Raw genomic sequence first — 11,331 nt, forward strand, 5'->3', positions numbered from 1 at the left:
TCATTAGTGCAAAGTCATTCATTGTAGTTGTGGGAGATTTCTTTAACTCTGACAAATATTTTGGTTATGTTTCAGAAAATTTTGAACCTAAAATCATGTACAAAGTGTTTAGTAATATGATAAATAGAACCACATGTATATCATTACCTTTTATAGACAAATTTCCTTAACTTTTAATTATTTTCTTGACATTTGTGCACATGGATATGGTGGTTATGTTTCAAATAAGTTTTGTATAAAAATCATAAAATAGATAGGAAATATAATGAATAACACCCATGTGAGTTGTTATAATTTTTATCACATTGTATGTATATTTTCTGGTTGCTGTAGACAAAATTTGTGCACAAAGTGACATCCAACCTAAAAATCTAAAGTTTGGTTAAAACACTACAAGAAACTTTTTGATAGTACAAATATATTAGGTAAGTATTTTACTACTTTAATTTAGCACTTTTACATCCGAAATTTTGCCAAAATGTGTAAATGATTTTGGTTTCACTTGGTGTTGGTGGTAACAACTGACATATGACATTTGCAACAATATTGCATTTCGAGATTATTTTTAACAATATCAAAATCACAATCAGAAATATATATGGATTCAAAACAAATTACATTAGAGATTAATAATTGTTATGAATTACTAGTAGTTATTATTATTTATCAATATTTAATTTTTTATTTCGTAGTAGTTGGTACTCGCAGTCAGGTGATTTATGTTGACCAATGGGCGCCAAGCATTTTTACTGTCAGCCAATAGGAGGCAAGGATTTGATTTTCCGTTAGCATAGTATAAATACATGTAATTAGCAACAAGGAGCTGCATTTGTTCTGTAGTTTTCAAAGTGTTCACATCAGCCCGCTTAATTTTTGTGTTAAAAGTGTTTGTAAAAATGATTGTGCATCCAGAAGCAGGTAAATATCTGTCTATTAACACTCAACAATGATGTTTAAAACTAATTTATATATTTTTGCAATAAATAGCGAGATTTTGCGCAAAAGCTCCGCGCCCATATGGCGGCGCTTTTGGTTAAACCAATGCTCGTACAAAACCATACTTACAATCAGAATCCAAACGAAATCTTGATGAATTAACAATATATCAACGATTTATGTCCGATTTGCACGCTTTTTTGCAATATTTTCGCGAAAATTTGTGTTTTTGAATCGGGACCAACAATGGCGCCCAAACCACAAATCATCATTTTTTCAACTTTTAACAAAGATTAAATCCTAACAAAAGCAAATAATGAAAGCCTTTATGTTGTGTAACAAATATACCTTATTATTTTCCCCAATTTTTTCGTCTTTTGCGAAATTTTTCATAATTTGTGCAAAAATTCAATATGGCGGCCGCCGCCACAAAGCAGCAAACTCTGTTCGAAACAAAATGGAGTCCATGTTTGTTTTATTTTTCGAGTTCTTGAATTTTATAAACAATATGCTGTTTTTAAAGTGTTTTTACTAATTCTTTTTGATTTATTTAGGAATTTATACAATTTTGGAATTTGGACCTGAGTTTGGCCACCTATGATTCAACTGTTGCACACGATGCAGCTAAGATTAATGAGAGAGCCAGTGTAAAAGGTAAATATATTTTATTTTTATTTATTTTTTTATAAACTCATATACTTCTGAAACATTTAAGGACTATAGTGATTTACTTTTAAATTTTTTTGTCATTATTTTCTTATAATTTTTAAGTTTTTGATTATTTTTTTTAATTTACTTGAAAGTTTTTCGAATGTTTTATTTATTATGTGAGTTTATAATTATATTTTATTTTATAATTTATTTTAATCATTTTAATACTTTTTTAAGACTTTCAATTATTTTCAATCTTTTTTAGAATTGCAATCATTTTTATAATTTTTGAGTTTTTTTAGATTTTTTTTTCTTATTTTCTTTTTCTAATGTTTTTTTTATTTGAGTTTATGATTGAATTTTATTTTAATTATTTTAATAATTTTAAAACTTTTATAGACTTTTATTTATTTTCAATCATTTTTATAATTTTTGACTTTTTTATATTTTTCTAATTTACTTAAATTTTTTTTCTAATGTTTTTCTTATTATTTGAGTTTATGATTGAACTTTATTTTACAATTTATTTTTATTTTAATAATTTTAATACTTTTTTTAAGTCTTTCAATTATTTTCAATCTTTTTTAGAATTGTAAAATTTTTGAGTTTTTTGGATTTTATCTAATTTACTTAATTTTTTTTTCTAATGGTTTTTTTATTATTTAAGTTTATAATTAAATTTTATTTTACAATTTATTTGAATTATTTTATTAACTTACAATTTTAATAATTTTTCAAATATTTTCAATTATTTTCAAAATTTTTTTAGAATTTAAATCATTTTTATAATTTTATTTTATTTTGTTTATTTCATAATTTTTTCTACATTTTGTTAAACAATTTAATGATTTCAAAATTTTCTTACGTTTTTAAAATTTTATTTATCTTACCGTTTAAAATTCTAAAATTTTTTTTACCGTTTCATTTATTATGTGCGTTTATAATTAAATTTTATTTTATAATTTATTTGGATTATTTTAATAACTTATAATTGAAATAATTTTTCAAACATTTTCAATTATTTTCAAATTTTTTTTAGAATTTCAATTATTTTATAATTTCATTTTATTTTATTTATTTCATATATTTTTCATAATTTATTCTTCATTCTCTTATACAATTTAATGATTTTTTTTCTAAAATTTTATTTATTTTATTTTCTTATAATTTTTGAGTTTTTTTATAGTTTTTCTAATTTACTTAACTTTTTATTTACCGTTTTATTTAATATTTGAGTTTATAACTAAATTTTATTTCATAATTTGTTTGAATTATTTTAATAACTTATAATTGAAATAATTTTTCGAATATTTTCAATTATTTTCATTTTTTTTTTAATTTAAATCATTTTTATAATTTCATTTTATTTATTTTTATTTTCTTATAACTTTTAAATTTTATTTAAATTTTTCAATTATTTAAATATTTTTTTAGGGTTTCAATCATTTTTATAATTCCATTTTATTTTGTTTATTTCATAATTTATTCTACATTTGCTTGAACGTTTTAATAATTTCAATTTTTTGTACATTTCTAAAATTTTGTTCATTTTATTTTTTTTATTATTTTCATAACTTATATTTTTTCTCGTGATTTCATAAAGAAGTTTTAATTATTTTTTGAATTTCATATTTTAATTTTTATTTATTATATTTTATTTATTTATAACTTTATTTTCTTATACGATTTAATAATTTCAAAATTTTTGGTATTTCTATAATATTTTTCTAATGTTTTATTTATGTTTCAGTTGAGTTTCAATTTATTTTAATTTTTTTAATTTATTTTAATTATTAATTATAAAATTCTAATTTCTTTTAGTTTTATAACTTTTTTCAAAGACTTTAATTATTTTCATTTTTATTAGAATTTGAATCATTTTTATAATGTTATTCTATTTATTTCATATAGCTTTCATAATTTATTTTAATTATTCTAATACTTTTTAAAATATTTTCAAATATCTTTATAATTCCAATCATCTTTACAATTTTATTCTTTTCAATGAATTTTTTCTTTTCTATTTGTTTCTTTTATAATTTATATTTTATATGATTTTCATTATTTTGAAAACTTATTATAGTAATAATGCTAATGAATTCTTTTTTTTATTTAGTTGTTTCCAATATTTTTTAAACTTCTACTAACTTTACATTTATAATTTTAAAATAATTATATAAACTCAAATAATAAATAAAAATTAGAAAAAAATTTATGTAAATTAGAAAAAATATAAAAATAACTAAAAAATGTTAAGAAATAAAATTTTAGAAAAGTAAGAAAATTTTGAAATCATTAAATCGTTCAAGAAAATGTAGAATTAAATATGATTGAATAATTTTAAGCTTTTTTGAATTTTTAATTTATTTGAGTTTTGAATTTTTTTTAAAGCAATCATACATTTTATTTTATATTATTTCAATTATTCTAATAGCATTATTTTTAAGCTTTCAATCATTTTAAAATTATTGAATAACTTTTATTTATATTTTATATCGTTTTTATGATAATATTCTAATTCTTTTTTATTATTTTTAGATCTTGATGTTGTCTAATTACTTCGAGCCCACATGTTCGAGTTTGGATATGAAATCAGAGCAAAATATATATGAATGAATTATTTTAACAATGACAACAAAATATATATAAATTATAAAAGAAATGGGCGAAGGTGCTGCAAAGGTAGGATTTTTTTATTTTCAACTTATGAAAATTATTTTTATTTATTTCAGTGAAATAAATAAATAATTTCTAAAGCCTATGATGATTTTTATTTTATGTAGGGTTGATGAGAAATTCTTTTTTTGTTTTTATTTTTTGATTGGTCTCTTTTTAATGTTGTTTAGTTTTTATTTATTTTGATGTTGCAGAGAGTTCTTCATATAGTCGTGAGGCATTGTTTTTTTTTCAGATGGTGAATGAAATGTTTTTAGGCATTTATTCAATAATAAAAACAATTTAATTTAACAATTTTTTTATAATGGCATTGGTTTTGTCTTGATTTGACTTCTGTGCATACAAATAATCAAAATAAAATCCAAAAATAAGAATGCTATTTAATATAACACATTGTTATATAATAAAAAGAAATTTTTTCAATATTGACATAAAATAAACAGAAAGAATTATAAAGGTACTCGTGATGAAATTCAAAGTTTTACCTTAGTTTGATCACAAGTATTTTCGAAATTCTTTTTATTTATTTTATTTAAATATTGAATAAATCTATTTTTTGTGTTTTGTTTCTGTTGCTTGTATGCCTGAAGATGAGTCACATCAAGACTCAAAACGTTTGCTACTACAATAAAGGCATTTTTCTTAATTAAATTCATTTTATTATTGGAGAAACGCCCAAACACATTTCATCGTATATAAAATTTTTAATTCGACGATTAGGCTGCAGAATACTTCCAATATGTATCTATGATGTCGACAAAACTATCATCATATATATATATGTTGATATAAAATATTAGTTTGGTTTCTAGATTTGGCGTTACATCAATATAAATTGTATGAGTCCTTTTTTTATAAATATATATTTTAAATCCCTACGTTTGCTAACATCCTAGCCTTCATTCAGTAAAACATTTTTGTCAATTACAATAATTAAACTGAAACTTAACTTAGTTTAATTATTATAATTGACAAAATATTCCACTGAATGAAGGCTAGGATGTTAGCCAAAACGTATGAATTTGAAATAAATTTGTATAAAAATAGCATTCATACAATTTTTATTGATGTTGTTTCGCTCTATTTACAAACTAAACAGGTATTTATAATTTATATTTATATTTATGTTTAATCCCCCTCGATGAGTTGTCACCTTACCGTGGTGAGGGGGTCTAACTTGCCGAAAGTTACCAAGAACAGCTCCCTTCGATTAGCTTCCTAACTTTATCGTTTCTATATTTCGTGCCTCTACCTATTTCAGGTCCCATTTTTCTTATTTTTTCGTAACTGTTCAAAGACCGCACTTTTCCATATATTTGTCATTTATACCTACCTTATGCCTAAAATTTTTTTTTTTTTAACGGTTTAAAAAATCGAACTTTTCTATGTATTTCATTCCTACCGACTAAATTTTTATCAGGACTTGCAGGACTTAACTTTCTCAATCTCAACTTAATTACTTATACCTACCGTGTGCCTAAAAATTTTAACTCTTTTATCAGGACTTGCAGGACTTAACTTTCTCAATCTCAACTTAATGCCCAAAAATTTTAACTCTTTTTTTAACGGTTTACTTGTGCCTGACATTCGCTTCGCTTCGCTTTACTTTACCGGACAAGTGTTTGCCTTAAGGGGCTTTCCGGCGTCTGGTGGAGTTTTGCGCGCATTGCTTTACCGGACTGGTGCTTGCCTGTAATGCGTCGCTTCTGTCGCGGCTTGCCGACGTCTGGTGGGGTTTTGCATTATTTCAGGTCTTATTTTAACAATTTACTGACTATTGCAGGACTTAACTTTCTCAATCTCAACTTAATGCCCAAAAATTTTAACTCTTTTTTTAACGGTTTACTTGTGCCTGACATTCGCTTCGCTTCGCTTCGCTTCGCTTTACTTTACCGGACAAGTGTTTGCCTTAAGGGGCTTTCCGGCGTCTGGTGGAGTTTTGCGCGCATTGCTTTACCGGACTGGTGCTTGCCTGTAATGCGTCGCTTCTGTCGCGGCTTGCCGACGTCTGGTGGGGTTTTGCATTATTTCAGGTCTTATTTTAACAATTCACTGACTATTGCAGGACTTAATTTTTATCAGGACTTGCAGGACTTAACTTTCTCAATCTCAACTTAATTACTTATACCTACCGTGTGCCTAAAAATTTTAACTCTTTTATCAGGACTTGCAGGACTGAACTTTCTCAACCTCAACTTAATTACTTATACCTGCCGTGTGCCTAAAAATGTTAACTCTTTTTTTAACGGTTTAAAAAACCGAACTTTTCTGTGCATTTCATTCCTACCCATTTCAGGCGTTGAATTTTTTTTACTTGTGCCTGACATTTGTTTCGCTTCACTTCACCGGACAAGTGTTTGCCTTAATGGGCTCTTTTTTTATATTTTGATTTTTTCTCCTTTTGTTTTTTTTTATTTCAGTTACCGATATTTCTATATTTTTTCCGTACCAATTTCAATACTAAATTTTTCATACATCACCCAGTTTTATTTCAGATTCTGTTTTAGTTCACGTTCTATATTTTTTACTTCACCGTTAGTTTCAGATTTTATTGCTTATTTGCTTTTTTTTACTTAACAGTTTAAACACAACACTTTTCTATATTTGTCATTTATACCTAGTTCAGGTCTAAAATTATTACCTCTTTTCACCTTACGGTTTAGAAACCGATTTTTATATATTTCAGCACTTTATGAGCAAACGTTATTTGCTGCTCGAATTTACAAGAAAAAGGTAAATTATTTAGAGAATGGATAAAGTTCAACAAAATTAACAACAAATTCTAACCTATATTTTTTATTATAGAGGTTAAATAACCTATATTTCTGTTGCCAGCATGTGCAAAAAAAAATATCTGGAGTTCTTTTGATTAAAGGTATGTAATACTATATAAAAAATAATGAAGGCAATTATTTTGCAATCAGCCTGATATTTCTTATTTTCTTTACAGGGCTTGATAGAATAGAGAGAATGTATACATTTTTTAAAATTAACAACAAGTTTAAATTTATATTTTTTCATTATATGGAGGGATTTTCTGTTGCTAGCAAAGGACAAAAGGCCAAAAGGGAAAAATATCTGGAGTTCTTTTGAACAGAGGTATGTAATAGATAGTATATAAAAATTAATTAAGTCAATCACTCTTGAAATCAGTCTAATATTTCTTATTTTCTCCACAGGGCTCACGCGGTTCCGAGCTCAAAAGGTAGGATTTTTTTTTCTTCAACATGTGAGACATATTTTATTTGTTCATTATGTGCATACAATGTTTTATTATTCTTCAGATACACCTTTGATCTCTTTATATGCTATGCAATTGTTTTTTCTATGTATATTCGTGTATTATATATTCGCGTGTATTATATATTCGTGTATTATATTCGTTAGGCATAAAGTATTCGTTTATTATAAACAAAGTTAGGAAATTTTTCATTTAACCTTTGTTTCCATTTATATTAAACTTTTCTTTATTCGTGGTATACCTGTGGCCAATAAGTGTGGTATATGTGGCGGATTAGTGATATTGGTGGACAGAGGTAGCTGACTGTCCTCCAAGACTCACTTTTCCTAATATTATTTAGGCAATATTTGTGAATTGAGTATTTGAGTTGATAGCCCTTATACCTTTATACCCTTATACCTTTATACCCTTTTCCTTTTCCTTCCCTCCCTCTCGACGGGTTGTCACCTTAACGTGGTGAGAGGGTCTGACTTGCCAAAAGTCACCAAGAACAACCCACAGAACTTACTTAATATCAACCTTTTTAAATATTTCTTGGTTTTATTTTCTATTCAGAAATTTTACACTTCAAATATTCAAGAAGATTTTGTTGATATTAACTTCCCTAAACCCTAAACTTCCCTAAACTTCACTAAAATTGTTGGGTAGTTATAGTAATGGGTCGAAAATCGATAATGAAAATTTTTGCATTTCTCGACGTTTTGAAGGTTTCTGAACATTTTGGCATACCTCAGAAAAAATGGACGTGTGTGTGTGTGTATTTTGTATGTTCGCATTTTTTCGTCCACGTTTTCGGGCGCACGGACCAACCGATTTGAATGGTTTAAAAAACATTTGATTCCTATTAATAGGGAGATGTGCTAATTAGTTTTTGGCAAAAGCAGGTCCAGCCGTTACGGAGATATGGAGCAAAGAGTGCAGAAAATAGAAATCGAGTTTTTGAGAGAACGGATCATCCGATTTGTATGATCCAATAAACATTCAGTTCGTAATGACTGGGAAAAGTGGTTATTAGTTTTTGGCAAAGGTAGTCCCGGTTTCGGAGATATAGAGCTAAATGTTAAAAAAATGGCAGTTTTTGAGAGAACTAAGGGTCCGATTTAGATGATTCAAAGATTTTTCTGTTTGTTTCAACGTTTCAAATAATTGCTTTTGGAAAAGAAAATTTTTGTTTCTAATTTTTTTTTTCAAAACATATTTTTGTAGTTTTGAATTAAAAATTCAAAAAATGACCCAGGCTAAGTACAGTCTAAGCGCCACACCGGTACAAATGTTTACCCAGGTGCGTTTAGACTTAGTGCAGTAAACGGAGAGGAAAAAAGGGTATAACCTCTGAATTTTTTTACTGTGCTCCGAATTGAATGAAATTTTGGAATTATGTTCATCTTACCCTCAAGTTCAAAAGTGAAAATAATTCGGGTTGCGCCATCATCCCCCGGGGGAATGACAACCCTTTTCAATTGTGTAATTACATTTTTTCAAAATAACGTCGGAAATCGATAGAAGAACTAATTATAAGAAAAAAATGTCTTCTATAGTTTTTCAAAAAAACTAATACTTTTCAAGTTACTGGCCACTAAAGATTCATATATTTTTGGCATTTTCCTTCGTTTTTTTGCAAATATCTCCTAAAATATACATTTTAACGAAAATCATGTAATGAACAAAATAATGTCAATAAAAATCTTAATAAATCGGTATTACATAAAGTGTTCTAGAAAAAATATTAAGCAAGATTTGAAAGAGCAAAGTCGTTTTTTATTTCGTTCAAGATTTAATTGTTGTATTTAAAGCCATCTAGTGTCGAGGTTTTACATTTTATGCATTTCGGTGAAATTGGGTTTTATAGTGCTCAACATAAGCTTTAAAATGAGTGCTGTTACAAGTTTTTTGCGTGTAAAATAAGTGAGCTATCATGCAAATAAGAAGCATATACGAAGTTTTTTCTTTTAAATCATATGGTTTAATGAGCGCCATTTCCACCAGAAATAAAATAATTCACATTCCATCTAGAATTCACTTCATTATAGACATCTTGAAGGATTCTAGCAGATTCACTACTTTAGTACAAACTATTTTCAGAAAACTCACGATTTTATAAAAACTTTTTTTTCCAATTTGCGCGGCCGCGCAGTCTTTAAACATTCATAACTCTGTCAATTTTTGTGTGTAAGAAAAATAATAAAAAACAAAAATAGGCCAGAAAGATCCTTTTGACTTTTATCTATATGCTTTTATACGTATCTTTTATTCTTTTTGAGATATAATGAAAATAATTTCGATTTTTAAAAAAATCGTAAAAAAAAGTTTCTATAAAATCGTGGGTTTTCTGAAAATAGTTTGTACTAAAGTAGTGAATCTGCTAGAATCCATCAAGATGTCTATAATAAAGTGTTCTAGATGGAATGTGAATTATTTTATTTCTGGTGGAAATGGCGCTCATTAAACCATATGATTTAAAAGAAAAAACTTCGTATATGCTTCTTATTTGCATGATAGCTCACTTATTTTACACGCAAAAAACTTGTAACAGCACTCATTTTAAAGCTTATGTTGAGCACTATAAAACCCAATTTCACCGAAATGCATAAAATGTAAAACCTCGACACTAGATGGCTTTAAATACAACAATTAAATCTTGAACGAAATAAAAAACGACTTTGCTCTTTCAAATCTTGCTTAATATTTTTTCTAGAACACTTTATGTAATACCGATTTATTAAGATTTTTATTGACATTATTTTGTTCATTACATGATTTTCGTTAAAATGTATATTTTAGGAGATATTTGCAAAAAAACGAAGGAAAATGCCAAAAATATATGAATCTTTAGTGGCCAGTAACTTGAAAAGTATTAGTTTTTTTGAAAAACTATAGAAGACATTTTTTTCTTATAATTAGTTCTTCTATCGATTTCCGACGTTATTTTGAAAAAATGTAATTACACAATTGAAAAGGGTTGTCATTCCCCCGGGGGATGATGGCGCAACCCGAATTATTTTCACTTTTGAACTTGAGGGTAAGATGAACATAATTCCAAAATTTCATTCAATTCGGAGCACAGTAAAAAAATTCAGACCTAAAACGCTCCGTTTACTGCACTAACTGTTTATATGTACTGGATCACTTTTCCAATTTTGTAAAAACTATTGAAAAATGTGAAAATGCCGCTAAGCTAAGCACAGTATAAGTGAAAATGTCGCACAGAATTTTTTGCAAATGCGTTTAGACTGTGACTATACGGAAGCACTTTTTCAATTTTGTATAAATTAGGCAGCTTTCAAATTTTTTTGAAATTGAATTCGAAATAAAATGACGATTGTTAATGTTCTGGAGATAAATTGATTGATTTATGATTTACTTTTGGTTTGTTCAGATATAACAAGATAGCAAGAATAATGAATGTTACAGTATTTGTAATAATATATTTAAAAACGTTTAAAATTTCTCGAATATTTCATTACGATACGGGAAGTTCCAGCAAATTGCCTTTAGGCACGATGCCATACACCGCTAGTTCAATTTTTGAACCATTCAAATCGGTCGATCCGTGCGCTCGAAAACGTGCACCAAAAATTATATCCACACACGCACACACACACACATCAGAAATCTCTGAAACGTTAAGATACGTAAATAAATTCAGTTTCGATTTTTGGACAATTACAATAACTTACTCTACGGAAAATTAAAAGGTCTATGAACAGGCACGTAGCTACATCTCTCATCCGCCGTTAAGTGGTATTTTTAAAAATAAAACGATACCACCAATACCAGGACGTTTTGTTTTGTTTAAACGAACGATACGATAAATGAAAAGAGAAAGA

At 26.8% G+C, this 11,331-nt stretch overlaps 1 protein-coding gene across 1 annotated transcript in view; it reads right to left on the minus strand.

Annotated features, from left to right (window-relative positions):
- Positions 1-322: 322 nt before the first annotated feature.
- The window catches only part of LOC113366657 (zinc finger protein 2-like), a 55,542-nt gene continuing 44,533 nt past the window's right edge, over positions 323-11,331 (minus strand). The window contains exon 10 of the mRNA XM_026608299.1: positions 323-371. The gene's annotated coding sequence lies outside the window, so the exon portion shown is untranslated. The remainder of the gene's footprint in view (positions 372-11,331) is intronic.

This window comes from Ctenocephalides felis, unplaced genomic scaffold (assembly GCF_003426905.1).
Source record: "Ctenocephalides felis isolate EL2017-DRISC unplaced genomic scaffold, ASM342690v1 CF-g0.4_SCAFFOLD_01170, whole genome shotgun sequence".
NCBI classification, from domain to species: domain Eukaryota; kingdom Metazoa; phylum Arthropoda; class Insecta; order Siphonaptera; family Pulicidae; genus Ctenocephalides; species Ctenocephalides felis.